We start from the raw sequence: 19480 nt of genomic DNA, 5'->3' as shown, positions 1-19480 counted from the left end.
GCAGTTGAAAGTTTAGATGTTCACATTAACATGTTAGCATGAATAAGATGGGAAACAGATGACTAGAAATTCAGGAGTCACACCTTCTGAAATCTTAGTGAAATTTAATTTAAAAATTAACTTGCAAATTTATGTTATACTCCTAAGTTGCATATTCAAAGTTACATTAAAAAAAAAAAAAAAAAAGACAAAAAAAAGAAGACACAAATTCTTTTGCTTACATATTCCTTAGTCAAACGTAGAAGTCATGAGGATGTGTTCCTGGGTCTGGAAAGGAAGAAGGAAGAGCTACAGGATTTACTTCTACATATTTCATTCTCATTTCAGCTGCAATTATGCTATAGGTACATGCTGTAGCATTACATTTTGGTAAAACTACTAATAACAATGTTAGGAATCGTAGCGCGGACATGGCCTACCTTGTGAGGCATGAAGGCTAGAAAGGTCTCCCAAGATTCATTTATTCTTATGAGATGGTCACAGAATAGAGAAGATTATTTTCCAACAAACTACAAAAATGATTTTTTAAGTTCACTAAAGACTTGAACACAAGCGATCAATAATTAATTCACTTCAGACAAGCTTAGTTCACAGTTTGTTTTTATCCCATTACTGAAAGAAGCTACATGTTAATTTTAGCACCTATGACTTCCTATGAACTTACACTTTAAAATATCATCCAAGAAAAAAGTTCTGACAGTTTATTTCATGATCCGTTTACCCTACAATGATAAAGCCATACTTGGTTCAAAGTCAGCTACCTGTATTTTATTTCTTTTATCTGTGGCTCATACACCAGGAACCAATCTATGTATAGATTTCAGAATCCCAAACCTATGGGATCCACAACATAGAAAAATGAATGAAGATAATCTACAATGAAAACCTTGACTCACTAAAAGCAATCATAAAACAAGCAAAGTGTTACACACTCTACAGCCATAGGTTAAACATCCAGTAGAGACCACAGCTATTCCAGTTTGAAATTTTGCATGTCAGGTCACATATTTCCCCAACATACTTCCTACTTAAAGTACATCCTTGAGAGAAATATCCTGTTTCAATTGCTGCTGACACGGAGCCCACCAAAATTCTTCCCAAGTTGTTCATGTGGTTAAAAAATGCATTACCATTCTTGTCTTCATTTGTCAAACTTTATTCTGGGTCTCATTTTGTCTCTGCCTTTGTGCAGCAGATTGAAGAGCCCTCTATTATCAAATTTCTTCTCCCACATAAGAAGCATGCCCTTTAACCTTCCCTTCGGTAAGATAAACATCCTGAGATCCTTCATTCTTTTAGAATAGAGGCATACTGTACAGTCCTTTAATCACAGCTCTTCTCTGAGCCCTCTTCAGTTTATTAACATCCTTCTTGAATTATGAATACAGCTGTGGGAAAGGGATACTTTTGTTCTTAGAAATTCCCCACACCTCTCTTTTTCTGCTTAGACTATTGGCTGACTGGAGGTGAATTTAAAAATACCCCTCCTGCCCTATTCCCTTGCGATAGGCAAATTTCCTGTATATCACAATTATTTCAGTCAGCTTTGGTTTTTAAACCTAAGGAGTGTACAAAATACCCCTTATAAGAGCACTGAATATAGACTTCACGTTTGTACTCATACTTGGTATTTTTTCATTTATGTGCACTTAAGCCCATTTGACAATGAGGTCTCATGTTGAGCCCCGAGTTGGTTTGACTTCCAGAGCTGTTCCTCCAAAGGAGCCAACAGTTGAAGCCCTGTTTGACAAGCCTTCACTTACAAAGGAGAAAGAAGATTTCTTCACCCTGAAGATTTGGATCCACTCACCTGTGAAACAACAGGACTTACTGGGATTGAAAGTGCATGGTATATAGGATATAAGTTTGCATGTGCATGCAGATACATGTGTTTATGCATACAAGTTCATAATGACATATCCACATTGTGCCAATTTAGCGTAGAGAAAAAATGTTCAGACTTTAGCCATCGAAGTCAATTTCCACATGGAGGAATTAAATATATGTTAAAAAGCAGATTCAGTCTTGCTTGATTGTCAATGAAAATCAAAGATTTAGTTGAGGACTCATAAAAGTCCTTTTTATTTAGTCTTCCAAATATTTTCTGCCCCAAAGAATCACTGCAGTGACAAGCACACCTACTTCATAATTATGTGATGTAGTTTTTATCAATATACAGAATGTAATTCTGATTCCCAGATACAAAGGATAGATAACAGCAGAAATGATCAAAAATTAATTTCTCACTTGATTTTCTGAGGATGGAAAGTGAGAAAAAGAAACTAAGAGTTTTCCTTGGGGGAAAAGAGGTATTTTGCAATTGTTTGCCTACCCCTCATCAAAATGCCGCCACCTTGGTTCCGCTTTTCAACAGCTATAAGACAAAATTTTACGAAGCAGAGCTTCAGGCATGCTTCTCTTTGGTGCATATTTTTTGCCTTTTATGAATCCCAATCTAATACCTGTTTACCTATTCGATGTACTAGGACCTTGGAAACATAGATCGGCTTGCTTTATCTTATTCCAGAGGCTGAGCTGCTAAATCAGAAATGTTGCAGTGCTCAGCATTGCAATGGCTATGCTACCTTGCTGAATATCTGCCCGTATAAAGCCAATGTATCACATCTCACTGTCAAGAAAGACAGTGAAAGCAAAGAAAATCCTGTGTTCATGAAATTAAAAGTAATAAATGGCAAGTCTTTCAAACGCAGCACGCATGGTACTTGTATCCCCTCCAGGGTTTCCTTTGTCTCGGGCATTACCAACAGCTGCAGGTTTTAAGGACTAGTTGTCATGTAATCTACAAACGTAGCCTGAACTGCTTAACACTCCTATTCTTTGCCTTCCACATGACAGCACCTGACTACATTCGAATCCTTGCACACAGTGTATTCCTCTTCGTGATAGGTATTTTTAAAATGGCTTTAGCAAATGGTACCATTTAATTTGCCTCACGGGTTCCCACCTACCCATACAAATATCTTGGCTCAGTCATGCATTTTGTCAGCTAATCACCCAGATGTATACCTCTGGTAAAGCTGTAAGAGCCTGGAAACATCTTTCTACTGAGAAACTTGTTGTTAAAAATGAAATAGCTACAAACCTCAATTAAATCTGATGTGTAACTTAAAATGAAGAAACAAACAAGGACAGTCAGGAATGAATTATTTAACAAATAATCTTCAATCGAGTAAAAAAGCATCCAAAGCAAGCAGATTTCATCTGCTTTTCATCATTAATACAAGTGTTTGAATGCATCAGGGTTAGGGAAGGTTTTGTGACAGTTGTAATGAGACAATTTGGAAGAAGTAGACCTTATCCACCTCAAAATACTCAAAGGACATCATTTTAGATGTATAATGAACTTTTGATTGGCCATTTGATATTACTGTCAGGGCTTGAAAGTGTATCAAATCATTCCCATAAACAATCTGAATATAAGGCAGGAGAAAGTTATAGAAAAGCTTTGACCTGTCTGGTGTGAATGGATTTCATAATTATAAAATGGTTATAGCCATCTACTCAAGAACAAAAGAGATCTTTTTTATATCTCTTTTCACATGCACAGACATATATATACTCATTTCCCCTAGCCCCATTTAAAGAAGGAAATCTATAAGCTATACTGAGTTAAATATTAGAACTGGAATGTTAGAATGTTCCATTAAATATTTGCTTTTCTTTGTTCTTGTATATAAAGTGTAAGATCTCTATGCTGATGTAATTTCTGTACACACTAATCAGTAGTACATTGTCATTTAAGCTCATCTCTCAGTATTCCAACCAACTGCTTTTCTATATCTTTTTTTTCCTCTACCCTTCTCCACTTCTTTTAAATAAACTCTCTCACATCATCTTTGCCAGATGCTGGTCAGAAAGACTTTTATACAGAAATGTTAGTAAAAATGTGGATTGAGTATTTTGTATGGATGCTGTTCTGCTACTGTTCAGTTCACTCAGTAATCGCTGGAAGTTCCAAAGAATGCAACAAGAAAAGAAAGGGAGGAAGACATAAGTCTGCAGCAAAAGCTGCTTTGTACATGGAATTCCATAATTTCTAACCTCTTCTATTCTATTTTTAGTATTCAATATTTATTCCAGAAAATGCTGAATTTAATATGAATCTTTTCCAGATATCTAGTAAATCATGATTTACTTTTAAAGGTTAGAAAAAAGGTAGTCTTGGGTAAAATTTTGGACTTCTGTACACATTTTTGCTTCTTGTATACACTGCTAGTTACCACCTAGTTACCAGCCTTTCAGGTGGTCATTTAGGCACTCAGTTGGATGCCTTGTGACAAATAGCAGTGAAATTCATTAACCTTTTTAATAAAGAAATGTATGATAAAAAGTTTAAGTTACTGTTTTCTTTGTTTGTGTTTTTATCTCTTCATTTATTCTGCATGATATATTTCCCAGCTATTTTACCATGATTATTATAGTAACAGAGTAAACACATACCAATAACATGATGTGATATTTTATCAGTGTTATAAAATATCAGATAATAACAGTGAATGATAAATAAAGTAGTTGGAAAAGCAGTGTTCAAAAAAGTGTCAGAGTTTAGTGGTCAATTTTTTTACATAAAATGTTAATACTACTGACATGTGGTTTAAGAAAAAAACTGTAAATGCCTTTAAGAAAAATGCAATACTAAATGCTGCAATTTCCTTTTGGAAGTGCACATTTTTCTATTGTTGTTTTGTGAACTTTGTGCTTCTAAGTGTGTGTTTTATATAGCTTTTGCCTTGGAACTCCCTTGTTTCAATCCCCTAAAACTGTCAAGTGTGACTCCACCTGCTTTATTGTTCCCATAAATTCATATGAAACTAGTAGCTAAATCCAATTTGTGTCATTCTGTCTCTCTTTGTAGCCTATTCTAAATCTCCCAGCATGTTTCACAAAAGTAGAATCCTATTAATGCCAAATAACCACCACTGTATTTTATTCCGTGGTTATTACAGTCCTGCTACTGTCACAGCTCCTAAAGAGTCTTGTCTCTCCATGAATCTATGATGACCGAAACCTGCAAACTCATTACTAGCTTTCTGTTCTTTTTCTTGTCATCTGATATACCTTTTTCTTACACTTTTTTTTTAAATTAACTTAGGTATTATAAGTTTAGGCTCAATCCTTTGTCAAGAAATTTGCCAACCTGTAAAGTGCTACTAGTTAACATGAAAAATCTCTTAACTTCAGATAAGCTATCAGATAGGCTTAGCCCACAAAACTTAATGTTCCTATCTTTAGCTTTACTGAAGTTCTTTGCTTTAAAAGTATTGTATAGGTCCAGTTTTCAGTTAGGAATTAAGGATAATAACTTCTTTTTCTTTATTGCTTTCTGAGCAAGTGAAGGAATTAAAATATTTAAAATTGGAAAACATTGCAAATTTCAATGGAAGTCCTAAAATCTGGATTAAAATCAATGAAGTGCTGTTATAATCAGGGTAACTTCCATGAAGTATTGAAATACCACCAGCCATATATAACTGAATGAATGCAAGATCACAGTTCTTTCACTTAAAAAACTAAAGAGAAAAAAAAAATAAATTAAAAAAGCTTCGGTTTAATGTTTCAGTGTAAAATTGAACTTCTCCTAATGGAAAGCTGTAAATGCCTTGGAACCTCATCTCCACATAGTATCCTTAATGACTTCTCTTTTATAGATAGATAGATAGATAGATATACGTACAGCAAGAGACAAAGAGTGTAATATGCTCATTTAATCTATATTCTAGAAGCTCCCAAACAGAAACATTTTTATTTATTTATTTTTAAATAAGTATCTTAATGGCTGCATCGTAGTGTGCAAATGCCTTGGCACCCACAGCATGTCTTGGATTCCTGCTCACTCCACCCTCTGCACTCATACCTCATTAATAAGTTCTCTCTTCATTACTGCAATATGTATAATTACACTCCAAATCCTGCAATCCTAAAAATGTAAAAAAGTGCATTTCAAATAAGACACATGATAATTTTTCCAGGAACTAGGAACAAGTAAAGGATGTCTTAGGCTCAGGAATGGTTGAAAGAAGAACTTAGGAGCTGCCAGAAACAATTACCTTTACAAAGCCTCAAGGAATCTCGTGCCTGAAGGATATGTCTATACAATACATTATGGGTAGGGATCTCCTTCCACCCATGCTCCAAAGACAGTCTTGTGATTTATTAAATTTAGTGCTGTGCCAAATACTAGCATGTGGTTTCTGGAAAGCCTGGAATGAAAATGTGAGCTCATTTCTATTGGCAATGCTGTGTCCTAAAAAATCTGAGCTGCTTTTCTGATATCTGAAAGGGGAAAATCAAGTAGGAGCAGGGGTGGGAACTTGCCTCTTTTAGGCAGTTTGGTTAAATTCTATGAGAGGTCTGTGTCCTGCTTGTCTAAATATGTTTCAGAAATTATGTGAACTTACTAGATGACTCAAAGCAAGATGATTAAAAAAAAAAAAATCTAGGAACTGGAAAAGAACCTTTAAGATGTGAATCAAAAGAAGTTTATTATAGTTAGTGTAATGAAGTGAACATTTACAGCAAATTTGACTGTTATGTATGTATGTTTAGTAAAAAATTCCTGGTAGAAAGAGTGAAGAAATATTGCAACATCTTTCCAACCAGGTGATGCAGTCATATTGATCAGAGGCTTTAAAAGAGCTTTACTTTAATTTAAGCTGAATGATCCTGTGTTTCTATTACATTCTGAGCATATCTAAAGAAAGTGGCTTACTTCAGCTTTAAGCAGTAAAGATGGACCACAATGCACAGAGCACATTTTTTGAACTTGTGACAAGATCAAACCCACATTTTCTGGGAAGCTCTTAGGCAATGATATTTGGACAAATAATCCCTATTAAGTATTTAAATAGCACTAAAGTTAAAACTTACTAAACTTTTAAAAATCATTTAAGAAGGTCCTCTTAGAATTGTTCAGCTCCAGAAAGTTTCTTGTTATTCCTTCCTTGCCCTGGAAATGTTAATTTGCTCTGTCTGAGAAAGGTATCAAGCTGACATAGAATTTCAGGACTGAAAGAGGCTGTTATAATTATACAGCTGGGCTTTGAAAAATAATTGACCAATGATCTTAATTTTAATACTTGTCAGCAAAATATTGCTCCCCTTCAGTATTCTATTCTAGCTTTAGGGTTTTTTGAGGAATAAATATCTGCCACCCTGCTGTATAAATTTTTGCAGTACTTAATTATTTTGCCTTTTGCAGCGTGCATAGAAGCCACTAAATTCTGACTATGTCATATTAAAAAAAAAAAAAGGGGGTGGGGGGGAAGCCAAAGTCTTGGGTCCATTGGAGAAAATTTTTTCATAAGACATCTTCTGTAAGAGACAGGAGACAGGATTCAGTCTGAGGACTTTCTGTTGGCCTCTGGGAATGGTGAATCATTAAGCCAGTTTTAGTTCACAGACTACACCACACCCAGCTGAAGTGAAAGCAGCAGATTAACAACCCTTATTCCTTTCAAATGCCTGGCAAAGCAACTACACTTCATAGCACACCTTAAAGTTCATTTCATAACCACTGCAGGGTCAGAAGAAGACAGTCTTCCTAGAAGCTTTTCAAAGAATGTCTAGCAGCTTTGTACCCTGGCAAAAAGTGTATTTCCCACTATGTGCTGTTGCAGAAGTCTGCATTTAACTTTCATAAATACATACATATATATTTATGTACATGTGTATGTATACAATTTCATATTGGGTAGAAGTATAACTTCAATCAAAAGAAAACAAATTTTTAGATAACCTGAAGTTCCCTATCATCCTTTACCCCTTCTGCAACAACATCTCTGCCTGCCTCATACTTGTATTTCTCTATTTTTTCATTTTTATTTGTATTACTTTCATGAGCTTTAATCACCAGGAAAGCAAAAACCAGAAGCTTCAATTCTTCTCAGATGTATTACAGTCTGCAGCTCTGGACTGTCTCTTTATATTATAATCCTTCACAGTTATATCCATAGATAGACTTTACTTTGGTTCCATTCTAGTCTTTGTTGTTATCCTCTCTTGAAATTTTGTATATTTCAGTGTGCTGGGGAGGCAGCCTTTTCTTTTCAGACTGAGATAATGCGATTTCAGAAATCTGTTTCATTCCTTCACATCAAAGGAATCTCCATTTCATTCAGCATATTTTGTACTAAACAATTCCTGCTTCCTTTTGTTGGTATTATATCTGCTTTATTTGTTAAAAGGGATATTTAATTATACATTAAATGGATCTTTAGTGCTTCCCGTAACCTGACTTTTCATAACTAATTTGCTGGCCCATAGAATTACCAACTCCCTCACCATTCCTTCTTTCTCCCTGCCCATCTTCCATTGTCAGGAGATTAATTCAAAACAAATGCTTTACAGAACTGTTACTTTGTAAAGATCTTAAACTGCCTTGACACCCATGAGATATTTTTAAAACTGTTTGGAATCATGGGGGACTGTGAAGATTATGTTTATTTCATACTCAGATTTTTGTCCCCAATTTCTATTGGTCTTTTGCATGCAAGGGTATTAAGACTACACTAAAACCACTGGTTTTGGGAACTTACTGCACTACACAGAATTAAAGGATAATGATTATGCTTAGGAGTATTTGAAGCAATAAATATTTTCACCAGTCATGAACGGGTAACGCTGGGTAAAAACTTAGGCCTTTAATAAAATGCAAACGTACTTCTTTCCAACCCAAACTTTTCTATGATTCTTTACATGACCTGATGTCATGAATGTTTTAAATATTTTATCATTTTACTAAGTTCATATACAGTCCACAGGGGAAGATACGTACTAGAACAACATAGAAATGAAGCACTTTCTGCAATCATTAAAATGAGCTAACATTTCAGAAGTTTTCTACAGTAAAACTGTAAGGCAGTTAACACAATGGTGTGCTGGCCTGTGACTCTTGTAGGAACAATGGCAATACACTCAATACTGGCGTCAAAAATAATGAGTGGTGAAGCCTCCTGTATCACTTAATGTCTTACACTTAGTTTTCACAGACACTTTCTGCATATTTCCTACACTGTATTGTAATATTAATAATAGGTGATTCTCAGAAGCCTGCAATTTCAGTTTTGAATTGGAACCATTTATTGACATATTGATGGAAGACAATTTCATATTGAAAATTATTCATTTTTACTCTTCTTCATTTAATGTCCACCTTCCAGCCACCCATTAATCTTATTGTCCTGTATTGACTTAGTCTGAGCTTTCCTTTCCTGGAACATGTGTTCACCAGTATGTCTTTTCACGTTTCAGCACTTAAAATGCCTGTCTTATTTTCTTTAGCAGTGTTCCTTCCAAATATATAGGATGAGATTTCCTGGAGTGCTTGGTCTGCCCTAAAGCAGCCAGCCTACACCAATGAATTAGAGATATAGGACTACTAATTTTTCCCACAGAATCATGAGCTACTATCTTGGTCAGATTGGCCTAAAATTTTCTGTGATCTCACTTCAGGGAACACATTAAAATGGTTGAACACACATAATCGCTGTGCTGTGAAGCACCAAAATAGATATCCCTATGGTAAGAGAAGAAACATATATATTTGAGTACATATTTAAAGCACTTCACAATTCTCATTAGCAATTGAAACCAGGATTTGATAAGTTCATTGAGACTGAAGTTTTATCTTCTTTTCTGTTCCACGCAAAATTCACCAGGGAATTCATATAAGGTAAAAATTAGATATTTCATTCAATAAAATTTGTTCGACATGAAAAATAACAATGAAGAAAGAAGAAGGATCATCTAATTACTTACTGGCCTATCCTCCTTCCTTATCTGCATGGGTTAGCATCACACTACATGAACAACCATTGTCTTCTTTTGAAATACTCATAAGATCAATTCTTGGCACCAAGGTAAGGGCTGGTGACAAAGATTCAGTAAGATTCTCAGAAAGATTTACTCCAGGGAAGGATGCCTGAGGGATCAAACCTTAAATTAAAAGAACATGGATATTCTATTTAAATTATTATTTCTACATCATCTAGCTGGTCTCCGAAGAGTTTTACAGCACAGGCCTTGGCCATGCTTAAGACTATGTTAGTGACAGTTAATTGCACTCTGACACTGTCACCTGCAGATTCATGGGAGACTGTGACAGTTTAGGTTGACAGTCAGCCTTGGTGTTTCTCCTGAGCCATGGCATTTACTCCCTCCTGTTAGGGACCTGTTTTCTTCCCCCTCTTCTTTTTCACAATATTGAAGATCTTTTCCTGCATGTAGGAAGAGTTCTTTTAATTTTTAAAAAGTTATTTCATTGCTAAAAGCTCTTCCCTTACAGAAATTCCTGTTCTCCTTCGATCAGGTTGTTCTTATGAATGATTTCTTTGCTTCTCTGTTTTCATTGTGTCTGTGACATTTAGTCACTGAGACATAACTGTACACGTCCCTGAGTGCTCTGAGACAAGGGTGATAGCTTTCTAAGTGACATTACTGTTAAATTAATATTCAGAATACTGTGCAGACAAAGAGTACAATTACAGGCGCACACATACACAGTCACATATTAAACATGTAAGAGGCAAGAGTGCAAGTCAAGCTATATTAGTGGAGAGATCTTCAGTTTATTAAATTGAACTGTTGTTAAAGAAACCTGCTGTTAATGCAGGTGACAGCAGTTAGACAGGGAGAAAGCAAGGCTTTCCTTCTTTTGTTTTTATTGATTAATTAGTCAATGTGTGTGCAGCAGCATGAACATAAGCTGATATGTAAGTGCTAAATGGTATTGTTCATACTGTGTTAAGCAGTCAGTTAAAAAATATGTTTTATTGATCAGATTCCTTCCTGGAGGCAGAGCTGATGATAACATTACTGGCAGGGTTATGATGTCGGAAGACTGTTGGGAGATGGGCTGACGTTTGCCTCAGCTGTTTCATGATTATGAAGCCAAAGATAAGATGCCACTGAAGAGCCATTCCCACGCTGTATTTGTTCTCTCTTGTATCTCTTATGCTGAATTAATTTCTCTGACTGTGAAGCTTTGTAACAGTTTTTTGTGTCTGGGCCTGTCACTACAGCTGTCCTGAGTCAATGACTGGTAACAGCTTAGCATCTTTCTTAATATTTCTTTTTCTCTCCACTGCTGGAAGTGTAACACTGTCCATCCCAAACACAGCGGCTTCCCTGTCTCGCTGCACCTCTGCTCTCTCAGCAGCACTGCCGCTAAACTCATCTTGCCCTCCGAACACAGCACCTCTTTATTTCCAATTTCAACTCCCTTTTTCATTACTCCCTTTTGCAAATTCCTTTGCTTATCTCTACTCTCCTTCAGTCCTCAAGTTTCTTATCCTTCCCTTGAAAGTCTTTCACAACGGCAACCTGTCTGCACCTAAGTCCTCATTTACTTCACCTCCCCGCTCTGCTGTATTTGTTGTACTCAAGCCATCCAGTTGGATCCCACAGTGTCATGCACAGATAACCAAACTACTTAGACCTTGTACCTCAGCAGGGTAAAGTGGCTCACAATGAGCCTAGTGCAGTTGTAGATTTCCCTGGTACACAAGACAGCTAATAAAAAGATAACGTGGGTCTCTCTGTGCTACCATTTGTATCTGATTCTTAATATCAATCTTCTGTTGAGTATCTTTTCTACAGTATGTCTTCTTAGCAAGGGAAGCCCATTCTTACTGTTGTTGTGCGAAGTATTGTATATTCTGTGATTCATCCAATGACTGTCGAAGTAAAATGTAGACACAACCCTTAGAACAAGGGTGAGGAGGAAGAGGTGGTGAGGTTAACCTGGTGGCTAAATTTCTACTTGAGGAGTGAAGTGCTTTTCCTTGTAATCTGAATAGGAGCCATGTCAATAATATTTTACTTCTTTTTTATAATGTACGCATTCTAAATTTCATATTTCTCTAACAAATAGGCCATATCTAATGAAGATATGAAGTGCTTCTCTGGTTTTTTTACCTTTTCTTAATGAAGTTAGTGTAGGATGTAGCATTAAGTAACTATGAAGTATGATAACAGAGCTCCTTCATGGATGTGGTGTTCTCAGCCACAAGATCATTTTAAAAATTTCCGCACTCAATGTTTTTACCTGTGTATTATATATGTATAAAGACATATGGTGTAAAAATATGGATTTGTATATACACAAAAAATTATTTACATAATCCCTCAGACTTTAATACTTGAAAAATATTTTCAGCCATGGAATGAAAATATTCTTTTGCACAAAACCAAGATAGTATTTGGCCTTATCTGTCCTAGCAGTGTCTTGATATATGAGATTAAATTCATAGTAATTCGGACGGCTATTTGTACCTAAACTTTGTTTAAAAGGCTTGGAGTACTGAAATTCATGTATGTTTCTGTAGTGATATGTGTAAGAAAATACCAGCTTTCCTTTCAGTAGGTAGATATATATACAGGACAGTATAGTTACCTGACTATTTCTTTACCCTTTATGTCTTTATAGGAAGCTGACATCACAGGTTTTCTTGTGAGATTCTTTTTAGGAGAAGAACAGTCTAAAAATAAGTCTGTAGGAAGTCTAGCCATAAGAGGGTTCGCAGGCTCAAGGAGCCGGTGTTAGGCTATAAAGTTGGCAAAGATGGAGATGAGCATAAGTCTCTTCGCTAGTCCTTCCACCAGAAATTTTCTTGAAAGCATGTTTTTCAGCAATTTTTAATTCTAAAACTTTAAAATTTTAATTGTAACACTTTATTTTTAATATTTTAAATTTAAAAGAAATTTTGAAAGCATGGCATTTCCTTCAGGGTGACAAGTCACAACTGCTCTGTATCCCACGAAGTACCCCATGGTGTGCAAAAGTAATATTTTTCTCAGCTCAGGAACACAGACTGCTACCACTCCAGAGTATTCGTTCATTTGGGATGGCACAAGGCATGTGAAAGTACATGCTGGGACAGCTCCAAAGGAACAACTTGGTGCGTGCTGTCAGTCAGGTGTCCTGTGCTTCTAGTCCATGTTTGACTCTTCCAGAGAACTATCAGGCTCATTCCTGAAGAATCTGGATGAAAATTAATGTGTAGTGTACATGGTCAGGAAGCTAAGGCCCCAAAGAGAAATAAAGGGGTAACTGCCTTGACAGTAGAAATCTGTGTACGACCAAAAAAATCACTCCTGCAAGGGTAACTTAAAAGAAAAGAGAGCTATAGGAATGTAGGATAAAGATTTTAGTGTACTATCCATATGCAAGTCTTATGAATGACAAATAGCTGAAAGAATTCCATTTCTTACCATCAGATCATGTTCTGTCCTATAAACTTGTTTCTTTAAGGACAAAATTTAAACAAACCAAACCAAACCAAACCACAAACCTCTCACTCACCTCTCTGCATTACATGTTCATTCTACCATGCCAGCTTCTTGTTTAAATGCCATGGGACTCAAAACCACTTTATGTGCCCAAGTTCATGTTTTTCTCCCATTGTCTAGAACATCCTGGGCTCATGGTTCTGACTGCAAGGAAAGTGGATTGTCCACCTTAGAGAAATGCATGTGTCAGATAAAGACAGAAGCTCAGAGATTTTTCAGGCTTGTCATTTTACTGACCCAAAGACATCAGGGCAACATATATGTCAGCAGAGCACCATGCAAACAGGGAGATAAAGAAAATGCATGTAAGTATGTATGACTCCCTATGTCCCTGCCCTGTTTCTATTCCTAGTTCTGATACCCTCCAGGCTACAAGTACACACATATTCTACCCTTAAAGGAGGTTTAGATTTTTATTTATAGGACTGTAAGTATGTAATTGTCTCCTCTAGCTGCTTTGACAAAATGGATGGACACAAAGGCAACAACAACAAAAAAGGCTTGATATCTGATGTAAATAGGATTACAACAATAGTGTTTAAAGGAAAAGGGAGAATGAAAACCATTTCTTTCCCTTTTTAGAAGGAGTTTGGGATGAAATGGACTGTACGTCAAGAGTATGATAAACATAATTTTGTACTGAATGACATTTAAACCTTCCCTTCCTGCTTGTTTTATAAACAGGGGTGCATGTATTTCCCTGTATTTTCAGTTTCCCCCTTCTTATACTATGTAGAAAGTCAAATTTAAAAAATAGTATATTTCCCACTGAATAAAAAAGAGTATTTCTTCATAGGAATATTTTCAGGGAAAACACTAAATGTTTGTGGAAACATTTGTTTCCATGAATTATTTTTTTTTTTAAAGGCAAAAAAATCTGAAACAAACATACCTTCTTTTGACCATGTAGATTGAGTAGATGAATTACCTCTATTTCTGGCTGCTACACAGGTGGTGCTATGTTACTTTTTCCCTGTTTTTCATCTTTCCCTTTCTGAGCGTATTTTTTCATACTTCATGTAATCTCTTATTTCAGTGCAGTGTGGTTCACTCAAATAAAACAGTAATCAGCTGGTTACAAAGCAGCACAGAGCTGTCTGCTAGAAGTTATGACCTAAAATATTTAATTAAACAGCACTGCTGTTTTTCAGATCTTTGTTGGCTTTGCTCCATGTCCAGATCCTACATTTTCTCTAGTTGTTCTGAAGCACTGGTTTCAGCCTTCTGTCAGAGAGCACTACCAAATACCAGAGGAACAACTTCACTGCTTTGTGACTGCACAAAGGCACCCACTTAATGTATTCTGTACAGTTTCACCTTCATGTGTCTAAATGTTCTAGATTACTGTACAAAATCCTTTATTATATTTAGACTACTCTTTCGCAAAATCAATGGCATGATATAGTTGTGTATGATTCTTCTTACCTATCAGGTAAAGTGAGAAATAAATAAGTAGACTATACTGTCAAAACCGTCCCATTACAAATGTTTAAACCTCAGAGACATGCATTAAAGTGTGATATAAGTGATAATTCTAACATTCTTTTAATATGCTACTTCCACAGATGCTACTTCTCTTGAAACTGTCATTGACATTCTCTAAGCATTCAGGGAAATTATGATATACATCTGGAGTTAATGTGTTATCATGATAAATTTTTCACTTTCAGTCTGAATGGAATTAAGGTCAAAGATTGAATTGTTAAATACTGCATGACCTCTACGATATTATTTTTAACTGTAACAAATATAATCACAAACTAGAAAAAGCATTACCAAAATGGTTTCAGACACTAATGGGAATAGTCATAATTCTCCTTTGAAAATAAACATATGCACTTGGGTATGTTTATTCAGTTTACATATTGAGGATTCTTGTTTTATTTAGTTACCCATATCAGAGGTACCATGGCAATTGTAAATGATGAATTGCATATGTCCATACACATGTTTATTGTAGCTTTTGATGCAGTGGCCATAAGATTTTGGGAAGGCTCCTACTTCACTGTATTTGACTTTGAATCAGCATGATTGATGATAGTTGCTGTTTTTCATCAACGGGGCGAGTTTTGAAAGCCTGAAGGACCTATAGCTGTAGGCTGCTTGGGAAAAGAGAAAGACAAGAAGTGATGGTTAGCTGTTTTTGCCGTCCTACCCTGAACCGCAATTTGTCCAAGTCAGCCTTTCTATGTCCTTACTTCATCCTTGACATCTCCCATGCTTCAGTATTTCCTTTACTTCCTCTTCATTCACCTCACAGTTCTTGCCCAGTCCTTTTTAGTGTTATATAGTGTCTTCAGAAATGTCTGTGACCTGTAGATAACTGGTTTATAAAGGCAAACACAAAATTATTCTATCATCTCAGTCCTTTTGCTTTTGAAAAAGTTACGTGTGTCTTTTAAGGTGAATTTCAGGTACAACTTTTTATTTTCCACTTAGTTAGAAGTAAGAAATACAGAGGTATCAAAACAACACATGTAAAGATAAACTGACAGTCCAAATTATTATAGGATAGGGGGAAGCTAGGATCCCATTCTTATTTCATCTTAAGCAGTCTGCTTGCTTATAAAGGACACACAGAGCTGGATACAAGGATTTTTTCCTGAGGGACAACTATTAATGTTAAAAGAAAAATATGATATTGAAGCAATAAATCAAGGAGAGACCCCCCAAAATTTTTCTGCCACTATCATCAATGTCAGAAGACGTCAGAAACCTGATGGAAAAAGGAAGGCATCACTGGATGGAATATTTTGAGTAAATGAAGCCTGGTGCCAAGGGAAATTACAGACTTTTCCAAGAATGTCACCCTCACAGTCATGAAGCTTTAGCCCTTCAGAGAAAAACCTGAAATTCAAGTAATAAATATACTCAAAGTACTTTAACCCAAGTGTATCAGATTTTCAGCACTGTGATCACTGGACTACCTCCCAAAAAAGGCTTTTGTACATATGTAATTAGCTTTGAATAATTAGCTTAGAATCACATTGAATATATATTATAGAAAAAAAGAAACAGTTCATAAACTTTAGTGAATGACAAATTATTTAGTAAAGACAGGTACAGTCAGGAAGCGTCATTACTTAAATTTATCTACATTCAAGTGCACCTTCCATACTCACAAAGTTCATATTAAATTTAAAAAGGAAGGGCCAGTCAGTGGCAATTTATCTGACAACAGGGCTGCTGGATATGGTAAGGAAAGATAAATGGATTGGTGGTGTTTGGAAAGATTTTCTTTTTTTTTTTCTTTTAATTGGAAAATAACACTATCTGAAAGCTGTGAGAAAGAGGTGGGTTTAAATGTCCTTTTTGAAGAAATGCATATATGAATTAAGTTTTGAAGATGTCCATCTTAAACTCTATTACTGGGAAATCGCTATTTTTAAATTAAGAATGCTTCTTTTTGTTTAGAAATTGTACTGTCAGTCTAAAAAGATGAAATAAAAAAACCCTGTTAAATTATTAGTTAATTTGGCCTACTGTTTTTAAAGGGTTTTTTCTGTTTTACCAAAAGTGTCTCAGATGTTATCTAATTTTCAGCTAAGTTTGGGATGTGGACATTTTCCCCTTTCAAATTTCAGTTTTTACTAAGTTTGAGAAAATCTTATTTTCCAAAGAAGTTCCAAGTGATGAAACTTTCTATCAGTCCTCTGACTTTGGGTGATGCCTTTGCTGAAAAGATGAAGAGAAAAAAGAAATACCATTACGATTTACCCATTTGGCATAAAGATAAGGCAACCCTTTCATTGTCCTGATTGCTAGCTCTTGGTTTTCAAGGTGGATGAAGCAAAAATAACAAAACAGAAACATAATTTGACCAACTTGACAGAGACAAGACTGTTAATGCGCAGGCCACCACCTAGCAATGTGGAAGCTTGTGCAGTGTTTTACAAACATCAAGGTGTGGAGTCAAGCGCTCTTCAGTATTTGCACACATGCATACTGTTTAGCCAGAGGCTGAGCCCCTCTGAAACATTTAGATTCATATGGACATATCAAAGATGCCATATAGCCTGCATAACCACTTTCAAACAATGCTCTGTCCTAAGGAACAGGTGTATATGAGAAAGACAAATGCGTTTAGGAATGAATAGAATGAGTTGTAAGAGTAGTAGCTGATACGAAGTGAATAATGTTTTGGCTGGCCAGAGATGGCATACATTTTTTCAGCTGACAATTGTTTTTAAATTTGGAATGCTAAGTTCATGCAAATGTTTAAGTGTTATATGTTTCAGTGATAATTATCAGAGGGAAAAAGCTGAAATAAAAACAATTAATCTCTTGCCATCTTGGAATTCAAACCTATGTAGTTGTATGCTAAATAATTCAGTGTCAATTAACTTGGCATTGTATTATAACTTATCATAATGTAACATATAGAAAAACAAAATCCCCAAAATCTAAGAACCACATTGAGTAGAATTACAACTGTCTTGGGTTGCAAAATCTTAATTTTAGATTTTTTTTCTGTAGAAAAATATTCTCTTGAAAGAAAAAAATAATGGGAAAACCATTTGATTTTGTGCCAAATTATAATAAAAAATCTTTAGAGAGGAGAAATTCTGAGATTTGCCCAGATCCGATTGCAAAGCTCAGCTGAAAAGTTTCGTTGGAAGATGAGATCCTCTGACAACCAGGTAAGTCTATCTACTCTTTCTCTTCACTGTATATCATCCACCTGTCCAGACATGCATTTGTTTGGCCTTGCAGTAAGTTTGCCATCACCTTGCAGCATCAGCTATTGTTACCACCTTATAACACTAATCCTTACAAAACATTGCCCTACCTGTAACATTACATTATTTATGCTTCTATGCAAGGAAGAAACATAGAAATACGAAGAATTTTCCTAATGGTTGCAAAGGTAAAGGCAGAAGCAAAGGCAAGAACTTAGCCCCCTACAAATCTGCATAAACCACAGGCAGAATAGTTTCTGTGAGCCGTGAAATGAGCCAGGTCAACTACTGGCAATTAATAACCAGCCTGGATAATTTTACCTGAGCTTCAAGAGGTTTGTGTTTCTGCTGCTGTTTCCTCATGTGACAGCCTGCAGGAACTCTCAGCACAAGGAGAATGATTGCTAAACGCTGGATCAGTATCACAAAATGTACTTTTTTTGCAAGGTTAAACGAAAACAGAATTAGACCAAGTGCATTTCCCCAGGGTTCTGTCAGCCTTTGGGACTGAGAATTTATGCAGTGGCTGCCTTGAAACCCAATTTGGATTAACAGAAAAAACAAGTGCAGTCTGTGAAGAATTTTGTCCTCGGTGAATGATCAAGATTTTGTCAATGACTTAAGATCTTTCTTTAAATACTAACAATTAAAGATATCTTTGTTGGGTTTTACATCAAATCTTTACTGAAGTGGGAAGGTATCTGAACTTTGTCACTGCGTTTTGGTTCACCTTCAGTATTACCTACCTGATTCTTTGTGTTATGATTTTATCTTGATGATGAATTTTCTTTTTGTATCACATAGAGGATGTGGTAGAGAATTAGTGTCAGCTTACCATTTAACCTCTTCCTGTCATTCACTCCTATTGCCATTTCTTTCCAGATTGCTATTTATCACTGTGATATTTAGTTTTGACTTCTAAACTTCACATGTATAATGAAAAATTAAATGTTATGTTCTTTAAATGAAGAAACTTCCAGCATAACCTCTATGACAGACTGCAAGTGTGTGTCAGTACATTGTAGTTGGAAATTGTTAGGAATTCTTTTATGAAGGAGTATTTTTTTCAACAGAAAATGTCAATTTATTGAAATTTAAACTTTCCACAGTTTAAGCTTCAGTACAAATATAATCAAGAGGAGTTTCTCAACTAAGGATGGGAATTTCTAGCTACAATCAGAATAATAATTGGAGAGGTAGGTTGCATTGACAACAGTTAAGGCATGCTGCAGAACTGTGGGAAGTCAAGGTTCAAAGCTCTTCATCAATGATCATTCAATTATGTAAACGTAAGTGGACCTATTTCAAATAGAGAGCTCAAAACACATGGGAGAGATGAGCAACCAGACTGAAATCGCCACTTGATTTTGAACTTGACTCTCAAATTCCTGTACCCACTCTGCTACCAAGCAGTCCTGCCAAAGCCTGAAGCCATCCCTGCAACACTCTCAGTTGTCTACCTAATGTACAAGTGCATGTCACCACTTACATGA

This window comes from Accipiter gentilis, chromosome 4 (assembly GCF_929443795.1).
Source record: "Accipiter gentilis chromosome 4, bAccGen1.1, whole genome shotgun sequence".
Lineage (NCBI taxonomy): Eukaryota > Metazoa > Chordata > Aves > Accipitriformes > Accipitridae > Astur > Astur gentilis.
This window is presented reverse-complemented; position numbering follows the sequence as displayed.